This window comes from Aulonocara stuartgranti (assembly GCF_965226115.1).
Source record: "Aulonocara stuartgranti genome assembly, chromosome: 3".
Taxonomy (NCBI): Eukaryota; Metazoa; Chordata; class Actinopteri; order Cichliformes; family Cichlidae; genus Aulonocara; species Aulonocara stuartgranti.
In genome coordinates, this window is record NC_138941.1 from 79,112,553 (window position 1) to 79,123,239 (window position 10,687).

Below are 10,687 nucleotides of genomic sequence, written 5' to 3' on the forward strand. Positions count from 1 at the left end.
TGGATTTTCAGTCCTCCAGGTCATGATTTGTTTTTAACATTTACAGTTTCCCCCTTTTTTTTTTTAAAGAGTTCAATTCTTTGATCAGGCTCAATTTAATTTTTGCAGTTGTGCAATATCTCCCTGAAAATCCTTCAGTTAATCCAAAAATTAATTCTGGGTCTTGTGTATACAGAGGATCGGAGATCAATGAACTGCCCAAGAAGCCTAAAAAGAATATGACTAGCAGCTTACTTAAGAAGACAATTGTATGTCTACGTGTGTTTGTACATGTGCATGTGTTTGTGAAAAACCCTCCATAACTGGCAGCTTTGCTCATTCCGTCCCCGTCTCCCCCTAGTGCGTATTTTTTAATTAGGTATTAATATTTCATCTTTTTTATCAAGTATGAATTCTGGTATTCGGTCGGAATTCATACAAACTGGAATTAATTACATGTCGGACCCATTAGGGATATTACTATTTGACCTACTTGTTTTTCAGACTGTGATCTGAATGGTAAATTTAAGCGTTAGGAGCAGCTCTGTTGGATTTTTAACTTTGAACAGAGTAATAATTAATGGAATGGTGATGATGATTATAAAAATAGCAGCTCCATGTCTCCATGTAAATTAAAGGGTCGCTTTCTTTTTAAATTCCTTAGATTATCATGACCTGGCTGACTGACAACCTACACAAACATCTTGGTAAAAATAGAGTGTGAAACTTCATAAATCAGCTTTTTCACTTGTTTTCACAGTGTGGTCTTTTTATCAATAAACATTTGTTTATTACCACCACCTTTAGGGTTTGTGAGCTACTCTCCTTCTTTTCTTCAACATGACAATTATCTGTATTATAATCATTTCTATAAAAAAATGCTGTTTTTATGGGGATTATATGACACATCTTTTGTGGTCACTACGATCTATGGTAATTAACAAAGATGAAGGAAAAAGAGGACGCTTGAACCCAGGTTATGTCCATTTTCATAATAAGTGACAGCACAGACATCTGTTAATGAGAGAACATGTTTTGTGATGTGTAGCACCAGCAGAACGCTAAAGTTTCACTTCAATAATTCTGCTGGGAGAAAGATGTGTTCACACATGTTTTTTAACAGAAACATTTTAAAGCATGCTTAATCATTCAGGTAAGAAAATCCCAAAAGGTTGATTCTGTTCATCTGAACGTTTTCAGTGGGAGAAAAGTTTCATCACTCATCCAAGTGAGTTCTTCAGTCTCAGCTGACTGCAGGTTTCCCCAGTCTTATAAAGAGTACATTTGCATAATGACTGAAACTAGCACCACTGAATAAACAATGGACTGTGAGCTCAGTTTAGGATCATTAATATGCAAATTGTGAATGGCACTCATGGTCACTGATTGTGACAGAGAGTTGGGGAATGGCTGCAATCACAGCATTGTAAGATGGTGAATGTACTCTCAGTGGCAAGGGAACAGTATGAGGACAGCACAAGAGCACATGGGAGAAGGATGCAACACATAATGGCAATGCCCAGTGGCCAGACAGAATCTTGGACCTACACGCCATACAAGCAGGGCTACAAAACTGTTTCACAACCAGGTTTTGGAAAGTCTGACCACAACGCCATCTTACTTATTCTTCAGTATAACAAAACATACGTAGGGATGAGGTAGTCAGGTGTAACGCTGGTCTGTCTAATCAGAAGCTACACTACACGACCCGCCCAATGACGTAGACTGGGACATGTTCAGGGCATGCACAGTCGACATCAACAAGTTTACGGAAGTAGCAGTAAGCTTCGTTAACATGCTAGCGGAGGGGATCATCCCCACTGCGAGAGTCGCGCTGTGCAGTGAACGCCAGGACTGCCACCTTCAACGCCCATCTTGCCATGGACTATGCACAATCATGGATTATAAAGCCAGGGACACTGCGCCAATCAACGCTGACTCTGCATTCACCAATGAGCTGAATGCGTTCTACGCCTGTTTCGAGGTTAGCCAGGCGGCTAATGCTAACTACTGCCTGATAACTGAGGACGGTGACATAATCAGCGAGGGACCAGCGATCAACATCGTGGAGCATGACGTCTGAGCGGCAATGAGGAGAGTGAGCACAAGGAAAGCACCGGGGCCAGATGGCATCACTGGTCATCTGCTGCGTTGCTGTGCTGACCAGCTAGCAGGTGTGCTCACTTCCTTTTTCAACGAGTCCCTGGCTAAGTCTGTGGTCCCCATATGCTTCAAGAGATCCACCATCATCCCTCTGCCCAAGCCTTCATGCCTGAAGGACTACCTGCCAGTTGCACTGACTTTGGTGATAATGAAGGTGTTCAAGAGGCTGTTGAAGAACATCATCTCCTCCCATTCCAAACACCACAGATCCGCTCCAGTTCACCTACTGACCCAACAGATCCACTGAGGATGCCATCACCCACGTCCTGCACACCACCCTCAGCCACGTGGACAAGAAACAGGGTAACTATGCGAGACTGCTGTTTGTTGATTACAGTTCCGCGTTCAACACAATAGTGCCCGGTAGACTGTTCACAAAGCTCAGGGATCTAGGATTCAACAGCAGTCTGTTTGCATGGGTGTTGGACTTCCTCACTGGTAGAACTCAGGTGGTGAGGGGGGTAGGTGCATCTCCGACAGCATCACCATCAACACGGGAGCACCACAGAGGTGTGTACTCTCACCACTGCTCTACTCCTTCTAAATTTCAGACTATGTGGCTACTCATGGCTCCAACACCATTGTGAAGTTTGCTGACGACATCTCCAACAACGATGAGGCAGCCAACATGGATGAACTGAAGAATCTGGCATTGTGATGCCAGGATAACCATCTCCAGCTGAACGTTGGCAAGACCAAGGAGGTGGTGGTGGACTTCAGAAGGAGTAAGCACAGAGACTACAAACCCATTATCATCAATGAAGCTCCAGTGGAGAGGGTGCAGTCCTTCAAGTATCTTGGTGTCCACATCTCCTCTGACCTGACATGGGCTGCCCACATTCAGGTCCAGTCCAAAAAGGCTAGGCAGCGCCTGTATCACCTACGACAACTGAGGAAGTTCAGGGTCTCTCCAAAGATCCTCAGGATTTTCTATACAGGCGCTGTGGAGAGCATCCTCACACAGAACATCACATCCTGGTATGGGAACAGCTGTGTTAAGGATAAAAAAGCTCTTCAGAGAGTGATCTGTATGGCAGAACGTGGCTGCAGGACTGCTCTCCCCTCCTACAGAACATTTACAGCAGGAGATGCTGGTCAAGAGCTGCTCAGATATTGAAGGACTTCAATCCGTCCCAGCAATAAACTGTTCCAGCTTCTGCATTCAGTACAGTGGTGTACTGACAGATCCAGGATCAGTCCAAATCATCAGCAGTTTGATCCATCGATTGAAGTGTCTTTGCGAAAATGTTGGACTGTTCCTTTATCAGTGTGTAACAGTGTGTGTATGAGAGCCATGTAATGTCCATGTGTGCGTGCTGACTGTGCTGCTCTGACCCCCCTCCTCCTTTCAGGGTGGAGCCTGCTGGAGTCCGATGGTTGAGACCAGGTCTGAGGAAGTGTAAGTGTGTTTTTAATGGGATTCATGAAAACAAAGCAGCACACATTCAACCATCTTCATCATTCACATCTCTGATGTCAGGAGTCATCATCAAGGTGTCAATCAATGAACAGATGATGCATCAATAACTGCAGCTGGATTGTGTTTGTTCTCTCCATCAGATTCCTGTCAACTCACAATCGACACAAACCCCCCCCAATCATCCATAAGTGATTGATTCTGGCTACACCACGGCACAAGGCACTTTAACACCTCGCTCACACAATGTACATTCTCAGATTTCAAACTGTAAATTTCCAGATTGTTTTATTTTATTTATATAATGTATGCAATTCACTGATTTACTGTACATAATGTTCTCTTTGTATATATTCACTAACGGTTTATAATACTCTCTCTCTTTTTGCACAGTCGGGTAGCGTATCAGGACACATTTCACTGCGTGTTGTACTTGTATAACTATGCACATGACAAATAAAGAATAAAGAATAAATAAAGAATCTTGAATGTTGGAGCATTAATGACATTATAGATTTTTTTTGGATATTACTGGGTATAAGACCCACTGATGTGCCATTATATTTATGTGAATAAATGCATACTCTTGGTGCATTTGCTGGAAATGTACATTATTTAATCTCAGAGTTTCAAAAGATTTCTAAACAATGATACTGTAGCAGTTATTGACACGGACCGCCGGGGCAGACCGTGTGGAGTGAGTGGAGGACCCAAGAGCAAACAGAGGTGAGGACACAAAACCGGACTTAACAGAAAGCGAGCCTTTATTTAGGGCCGAAAACTTAAGGAACAAGGCAGCAAAGCAACTGAGGGAAAACCTGAACATAGACTGGGAAAACTATGGCTAAACAAAGTACAAACTAGGACTAATTAAGGCTGGGAAACTATGACAAGGGGTAGGGGAGATAACACAGACGACGCGACGCAGACTACATGAAACACAGAGACTAAATACACATGAGGGATAATCAGGGGAAGTGGCCACACATGGGATCACAGCTGACACACATGAACCTAACGACAGGACAGGAGGGTGCAACTGAATACACTGACAATGAATACAGATTTACAAAGTAAAACAGGAAACATGGAAATTAGACATGACAAGAACTAAACATAACCACGCAGACAGGACTCATGACCCAGGGAAACTTAGTACAGGGGAGATGACATAACTGACAGCATGAACTTGACGGTACAAGACACACAGAAGGGCAAGGGAGACTTAATGCAAGGGGAATATATACAAATGGCTGGACTACCTTAGTGAACCTAAACAAACAATAAACATCAAAATAGGCTAAGCACAAAACACTGGGTCGCACGACCCAGGACCATGACACCACCCCCCCACCAAGGGCTGGCTCCAGACAGCCCTAAACCAAAAAAAAAAAACAGACCACCGAGCCCGGGCGGGCGGCGGGGGACCAGGACGGAGGGACCAGAACAAGAAAGAAAAACAGCCAACAGAAAACACTGGAGCACGTGACAATAGTCCAAACATAGTTCAGGGGGTCGGCCCGGAGGGCGGCAACACACCAGCCCACAGTTTATGAGTTCAGGCGGCCGACCCGGGGGTCGGCAACCCAACAGGCCACGCCATCTTCCATCAGGAGGCCGATCCGGAGCCCGCGGGCACAAGAGTTCAAGGGTCACACGGTCGGGGGCCGACCAGGCGGGCGCCACAGGTGACAGAGCCGGTCAGGAGGCCAGCCGTGCGGAAGGCAACGGCGGCGGCGAAGGGGCCGGACGGGCTCCTCGGGCCCTCCAGCGGAGACAGGCGGCCGGACGGGCTCCTCGGGCCCTCCAGCTGACGTGGCTTGAGGCCGGACGGGCTCCTCGGGCCCTCCAGCTGACATGGCTTGAGGCCGGACAGGCTCCTCGGGCCCTCCAGCTGGCATGACAGGAAGTGGTGCGGACGCTGCAGGGTGCCAGATAGGCACACCCGGGCATCCAGCAGCAGGCGCAGGACGAACAGTTAAGGAGGCCCCTGGCTGGACAGGGAGCTGAGCCGCTAACTGGACAGATGGCTGTAGTGGACATGGAGGGATTTGTGCCAGAGCCTGCACAAGTGGCTGAGCAAACCTCTGAGCGGGACACCGACCTGGCAGCTGAGCAGGTAGCCGGGCTGAAGCCTGTGGTGAAACAGACCGCTGGGACGTAACACCACGCTCTGAGAGGGCAGGTGAAGAACTGTCCTTAGTGCCCACAAATTCCAAACAGGTGTCAAGTACAACAACAAGAAGAGGGCTTTCAGAGGGGGCAACAAAGAGGAGGTGAGGAAGATCCAGGTGTTACTAAAGGACAAGATCAGAGAGGCTAAGGACAATTACAGGAGGAAGCTGGAGTGGAAACTCCAGCAGAACAGCATGAGAGAGGTGTGGAGGGGCATGAAGACCATCACTGGATTCAGGCCAACCAACAGCAGGGGAGCTGAGGGAGGTGAGAATAGAGCCGACGAGTTGAATCTGTTTTTCAATAGATTCGACACCACAGTGTCTGCTCCCACCCCCACAGCCTGGAATCCAGAGCCACACCACTGTGCCAGCCTCTCTCTTCACATGTTGCCTCCTGTGAGATTCCTGACACCCCTCCCCCACCCATCACCTTCTGAGCTCTCGCACGAGAGTGAGGGCTCAGGGACTCGCGCTCAGAGACTGCCCCAGTCTTTATTTTATAGTTCCAATGTGTGTGTGTGTGTGTGTGTGTGTGTGTGTGTGTGTGTGTGTGTGTGTGTGTGTTGCTGATCAAAGGGTCATAAAGCACAAAAGGTACATCCTTGGTCAGGAGAAGGGTGACCTCCCCCCCCCCCCCCCCCTCACCCTGGATAACACAGTGAGGAAGTCCTGCAGTTCATCTAAATGTAAAGAAGCACTTAAACTAAAACAGACATAGCTACGTTAATCCTACCGTAAAACAATAAAACAAGGTACGAGCTCTTTCCCATGCTCCCAGGATGTGGGGGTGAACCAAGCCTGCTGAAAATCACACATCCTGTCACTACACAATTGATTATATGCCTCTAAGCATACATGGTTAAACATTTCCCAATACAAATAACTACATGCAGTATTCTACCATATGCAAACTTATATCACTAAAAGATTATACTGACTACTAAATACAATTTTCCATTGACACCTTGGCCGGTAAAACAGGCATTTGCCCGGACTCTGACTCTTTAACACGATCGTCTTTCTCATGGCTGAGCCCGCCAGGCAGCAGTTCAATAGTGGCCATAATCTCGCCCACGGAAAAGACACGTGGGGCAAAAGTACAGTCACTCACCTCCATTTCGGAAGGGGCACGAGATGAAACGAGACCCTCCCCAACCTCCAGCTGCCGCGCGGCGCCACGGTGACGTCGCCGTCGCCTCTTCCCTGAAGGCGACGCGGTGACGGAAGCTCCGGTTGCAGGGGAGAGCCAGGCGCGTTCCCCGAAAGACTTGCTCATAGTCGGGGGTCAGCCACGGCTTCCACCGGAGCTTCTCCTCCAGCTCCGCGAGAACCACCTGCTCCCGTTCAGCAATGTCCTGGGCAGTGATTTGTGGGGACATCTCCTCAGAGCCGAAAATCACTGCTGACACGGACTCGGAGGCGGCTTCGGCCAGCGGTTCCGGCCCAGGCGACTGCTCTGACGACACCCCGGACTCTGGCTGCGCTGACGTGCGGCGGCGACGAGGGCGCCGCTTCCTCCTAGCAGCGGCTGTTGACACAACATTGATAGCTGTGACGGCTGGCTCCTCATCCTCCGACCACATCCGCGCCAGAAAGGAGGCTGGAGAAGCGAAGTCCGAACGAAACGGCGAGGGTGAGCGGCTCGTGTGCGAAGGAATGGATGGTAGCGACCCCGGGCAGCGCCCGAGTCTCAGTGAGCCAACCTGAATCGCCCCGGAGCCGCAAGATGGTGGAGGCGGTGATGGGGAAGTTAAGTGACAGTGGTGAACGGTGGTGACGCAGCGCTGGGCGCCTGCTCCCGAGGACTGGGTTGGAGGATGGTGCGGAGGTAATCAGAAATCAGGGGGGGTAGCGCCTCCTATAGCCAGGGGAACACGGTTACGCTCACCCGCAATAGGGCTTTGGAGTTGACGTCACGCCGCAATGCATTGTGGGAGCGCAGCTCCATTTTCGGGGTCAAAACAAACACACTGTGTTGGAACGATGACGACAAGAAACATGCTTAAAAGCAGCTCAAAAGAAAACGGACGGTATAGAGACCGATTGCGTCCAGAGTAGGGCTGGGTATCGTCACTGATTTCTAAAATCGATTCAATTCCGATTCACAAGGTCCCAAATCGATTCGATCCACGATTCGATTTAATTCGATTCGATTCGATTTAAATCTGGGAAATTTTGACAGTCAGAAGTATAATTCAGATCAGAACATTTACATATTTTTGTATCTATAAAAAGGAAGCTGACACACGCAAGACTTTATCCAAGGTGTGAGCATCACAGCAGATGCCTTTGTGTCAAAGTAGCTGAAGATAAAACACAGAAAAACATGTAGGTGATTTTCCTGGCCTGGGATTTTATAAAAATATTCTGCAGTACATCAAAAACGAAAGAAAACCATTAATTAATGAACATTACCTCTGAAGTTACAGCGGTTTTATTAGACACACGGCTAAGCATTTTGCATTTTGAATAATATTAAAAAGTTTAAATTTGTTCAGTATTGAACAGCAGAAATGAGGTTTTCTTTTCGGAAGAATGTAAAAGGGAAAAAAACAGCGGCCGACAGCGCTGTAAACAACAGTAGACTTGTGCATAACAAGCAAGCGAATAATGAAGAAAGCGAAACTGTTCGAGAGAGAGAGAGAGGGTGGGAGGGAGAGAGGGGGAGGGAGAGAGGGAGAGAGAGAGAGAGAGCTGCGCATCGCAATGGAAGCAAAACAGTAAAAGAGTGAATTCATGACGATGTTTATGTGAAGCGTTTGGATCTTCTTTAGCTGCTGGTTCGGTCAATATTGTTTGGAGAGAGATCAAACTAACAGCTTTAGAATCAGCGCATAAAGGGCGTGAACACAAAGCGCGGACCCGGATCAGCGAGCTGTCGGCTTTCAGCCCCGACTGTGAGAAAGGCGACATCTAACTGATTCTGATCCGCGGGTCGCGCTGTGTGTTTAAGTCTATGTGCAGAATCCCTGTACCTGCTCTCATTTACTGTTTGGTGGTTCTTGAAATTTTGTGAGATGTCACCAGAGATTCTGGCATTTCGGACAAAATAAATTTATATTAAAAAATCGATTCAGGATTTTAATGAATCGATTTTACGTTATCCAAGCCAGAATCGATTTTAATCGATGAATCGATTATAAAAACCCACCCCTAGTCCAGAGGCGAAGCAGCGGTACTTGAAAAAAATAGAGTGCATCGCAAATCTGGACCCATATGAAATACGGCAGTGGAGTAAAGACCCAGACGACTTACCGCCACTGTCCTACCCCGATATCTTCACGTATCTTGTTTGTGGAGTAAGCGCTTACACAGCGAACCAGTTTCGTAATTACAAGTCACTGGAGGCGCACATCCAATTTACAAATGGCTGGGTGCAAGATTTGGCTATTTTCAAGCCGCCAAACTCTGAGTACGTCGTCAAAGTAAGTCAGCTGCAGTGCATCGAGTGAAATAGCCATTTTCCACCCCCACCATAATTAATGTTATACATTTATCATTGAACTGCTAAAATATCGTTATCATATTATATGCCCGTAATTGTAAAGTACATGCAAATTAACACTTTGATAATCGGGCAAATTATTAACGCCAATTTGTGTCCTTCCTGTCTCATTTCATTTATTGTCTTTACATCAACCAATCAAGTCACTCCATTCGATGTTTGATTGCAATTTCTATAACTTCCGAGACCACCAACTATGATATTATTCAGCTATAAAGTGTGATGTGAACATATTTAGAACTTACCGGAATGAAAATGTCTTGAGCACACCAACTGATATCTGGAGACGTAACAGAACTTGATATCAGCTCATCTCACGGCTGCTATCCAGGCTAGACGCCTTCGTTTGGTAATATCCGATACATGAGCTCCTTCATGTTGCTTCCAGGTTGGGAAAGCATAAAAAGACAATCCAAACTTATTCCCGTGCCGGTCGTAAAATCGAACATTGCAGCCGACAACACAGCAAGTACGAACCATGGCTATGCTTTTGCTCCTTACTTAGACCCCCAAAATGGCGGATCGGGCCAAAATCCTTTCCACGCCCACCCCCGTGACATCACGCTCCAAAGCCCTATACTTCAGTCTTTCATGGGTTCAATGCTGTTAACTGTTTTTAAACAAACTTTATTTTCTGCATTTGTTAACAAGTATTAACAAACTGTATTAACATTTATGGATTAACACATCTGTATGTGTGTAAAGCATGCCCCCCCCCCCCCCCCCCCCCCCCCACAGCACATTAGTAAGACGGAACAAACAAAAACCCTTTTCCCGTAAAGGCAAATCAAACAAGGCAATCATGGGGTAATACTGCTGGGTCCAGAGGGTCAGAGATAATGACTCATTCTCAGCAATGTTACAGTTTAAAAACCAGACCAGAAATCCCTCCACACTCAGCAGTGTGACTGTCACTGCTGTTATTTCAGTGGGCTGAAGTTTGATCTGTGTTGTTTACCAAAGTGCAACAAAAGCTGTTTAACATGTTTCATTTTGAATTCTTACAGAAACATTGTGATTTTTGTCTTTTAAGCGTGTATAGCAGTCTGTGACATCACTGATGAATCCATCCGTTGTGTTTGAGCCTGTTATCACTACACAAACGTTTGTTTAGTCTTTCCTGAGAAATAACGTCACAAACATGGCAGTCAGACATCCCACGCTGGCTACAGGGAGTTACACCTACTGTAGCTCCCTGTGATTTTAGAAAATGTCAGTAGTTACAGACTACAGTGGGATATCCCAGCACTGGTGTTAAGACAAACATGGACACATACAGAACAGAAATAATATTTTGTAACAGCCGAATTAAACTCTGAGCTGATTTAGAAACATCACCTCGGAGCACTGTATGTTACTGTAATGTTTTACACTGAACAACAAGCTTTACTGTTGTCTATAGTTTAGTGTTCAGTGCTGAAAGCAGGATTGGGATTTTGTAAATGT